The sequence below is a fragment of the Ictidomys tridecemlineatus genome, chromosome 4 (assembly GCF_052094955.1).
Source record: "Ictidomys tridecemlineatus isolate mIctTri1 chromosome 4, mIctTri1.hap1, whole genome shotgun sequence".
NCBI lineage: Eukaryota > Metazoa > Chordata > Mammalia > Rodentia > Sciuridae > Ictidomys > Ictidomys tridecemlineatus.
Window position 1 is genome coordinate 20,985,357 of NC_135480.1, and position 2,966 is coordinate 20,988,322.

Below are 2,966 nucleotides of genomic sequence, written 5' to 3' on the forward strand. Positions count from 1 at the left end.
GCCTCCTTCCGCGCCCCTGGCTGGCTGTCCTAACCCCCAGGGAAGGCCTGCTCCCAGGGAGGCCACAGCTGCCGGCCCTGCCCCGGGACAGTCAATGACATGGCCGCCTTTGTCTCCTACGAAGCTCCCTCTTCACTCTCCCCCCAGTTGCCTTGGGTTGTCCCCGGCCGGAGGCCTCTCTCCTCTGGGTGGGTGTGTTCATGTCACCCTGGGAGGCCCTGAGATACCGGCCTACTTCGTCCTTCCTGTGTGTCCACTCATGTGCGGGCACTGCGCGCGTCCTTCAGGGATCCCGGGCCAGTGGACACAAACCGCCAGAAAGATGGCCGCAGCGTGGGCAGCCCACAGGTCGGGCCACAGGGCAGGCGGGCCCAGCTTGCTCTCGGAAGCCACAAGGCTGAGCCTCAGGCTTTCCCTGGGCCTCCAGGCCTCATCCCAGTGTCCCTGGCCTTGGGGCTTAGAGAAGTCAGAAAGGGCTCCCGAAGTGTCCTGGGGGCAGGAAGTGGCTCCCTGGAGAGGGGTGAGGAGGTGGTTCCTAGCTGAGGGGAGGAAGGGACAAAGGCACAGAGCTGGGAGCCCTGGGGCACTTCCTTCCCAGGCTGTGGACAGGGACGGTGGGGTGGGCCAGCTCCCAGCCAGCCCTGGGCCTCTCAAGCTGGAGATTCTGTTCACCAGGAGGGCTGGACCTTAAGGAATTTATTTTGATGACCAAACCCACAAGACAGAGTCAGACGCCGGAGGCTCTCCTGCTTTCACAATAAGATCAGACTTTTAGAGAGCTCTTCAGAGCCCTGCGAGTCCTTGTCCCGCCTGCCTCAGCCTCATCCTGGGCTCAGTCCCTCCCCTCTCCACTCTTCACTCTCTGCTCTCTCTCTCTCTCTCTCTCTCTCTTCCTCCCTCCCTCCCTTCCTCTCTCCCCCTCCCTCCCTCTCCCCTCTCTCTCTCCCTCCCTCTCCCCCTCGTCCTCTGTACTGTGCCTGGCTTTGATCACTGGGACAAGACAAAGTGCAGAGGTGGGGAAGAGGCTGCCTGTTAGGAGCCTCCGGTGCCCTCTGAAGAACCCCCAGGGCAGCCTGCTGGGGAGTGAAGACCCCCCAGCGCAGAACCAAGGAGCCCCTGGCAGTGGTCAGCCACAGTTGGGGCCAGAAGGTTGGAGGCACCTGGCTGAGCCCATCTAAGCTTCACCTTCAACACTGTGGGTTAAAAACATGGTTGTCATTTTAAGTCACCAAACTGTGGAGGAACTTGTTATGCAGCAAAAGCTAACCGATACACACGCCGTTTTCTGCCCTGCGGCAGGGTCTTTACACCACTGTTCCTTATTCTGAGGTGGTTCCTGTTCCCCTCTCTGCCTAGATAACGATTATTTATTCTTTGGATCTCAAATTAATTATCAATACTCCCTTGGGTTTTCCGATTAGTTCAGTTATCCTGATAATAGGCCCTTCTGTGGCTGATTAGATATCGTCCATATCCTGATGATCGGCCCTCACGGCACCAGGTACATCTCCTTTTTATTTGTTTACCACAGTTGTAATCACATCATTTATGGCAGGACCTGGCACACAATAGGTGCCCAATAAATGCTGGCTGAGTGACCACAAGAATGAAGGACACAGGTGTCTCCGTCTGATAACTGGCTGACTGGTTTGGGGCCATTCAGCAGATCTGAATGGGCGCGAGTCACTGCGGCCCTCACGGGCTGTTTCTGTCCCCTTAGGGGTGACCAGGCTGACAAGGAGGCCCCGTCCCTCCCCAGGGTTATCAATTCTAATTCTTCACACCAACACTGTCATCTCTGTCCCGAGGCCGTCACTCCCTGGACACTTGTGACCCCTCCCAAGGCTGACCCCCGGCAGGAGAACCGCAGCCCAGACTCGGGTGGGGACCTCCCAGAGCGTGGCCCTGTGAGTCACCCCCAGCTGCTGCTTCCTGCTGACCCACAGGCCCTCTTTCTAGGCAGGAAAGGGTGGTCACAGCACCTGGCCAGCCTCCTAGGTCCTGAGGAGCGGGGGAGGAAGCCCCTGTGTGGTCTGCAGCCCGGCGGCTCTCACGCTGCTCCTGGGCTGGTGCGGTCTTCTTTCCTCTTGGGCGACTTCCTCTGTTTGTGAGTCCCCACCTGCGCCGCACTCGTGTTTTCTTCCTGGCTAACAACAAACACGTCCCTGGGTCCTGGGGAGCTTGCCGCCCGTTTCCTGTCAGCTCCCAGGGCATTGTCCAGGGACACACTGCCCTCTGAGAGGGCCTGCTGCCGGGAGGACCAGGTGTAGGGGAGCAGCTTCCCGGCTCAGGGAGAAGCACCGGGCACCAGTGTCCTGCGGGCCCCGAGGGCTCCAGGTGGGGACCAAGGCCTGCAGGCAAGTGGCCAGGGTCAGGCCCAGCAGGGAGCCTGGCTGAGCGGCCGCTGGGTGGGCTCTGCAGCTGTGTGTAGGCCCAGCTGGGGACTGCTCCAAGGTGGGGTCTGGCTGGCCTGGGAGCTGCCGTCTGCCCCCGGGGTACACAGAACCATCCGCGGGGTGCCCAAGCACCAGGGCCCCACGGAAACACTGCCTGCCCTCCCTGCAGACCCCTCGCCCAGGGGACTGTTCTAGACGCTGCCAGCTACTGGTGACTCGGATTGGACAGTTCTTATTCCTCTCGGGAACTACTGTCGTCCATACTCTGGTTCTAGGTCCCGTCCCACCTCTGCCGCTGGCTGGCCGTGTGACCTTGGGGAAGCGCTGAAGCTTTTCGGCCTCCGCGTCCTCATCTGCACAGAGGTGATCCTGTGGCACCTGCCTTAGGGGGCTGCTGGGAAGACCCCACATGTGCTTGGCACACAGTGACAGCCAGATCTCCGCGGCCATCGTCACCATCTCCGTCCGCACCACTTCACCCACGGTGCCTTGCACGGAGCCTGGGGCATAACAGCTGCTCAATGAACTGCTGAATGGGTGCAGTTTTGGTGAGGGCTTCTAAGGGAACCG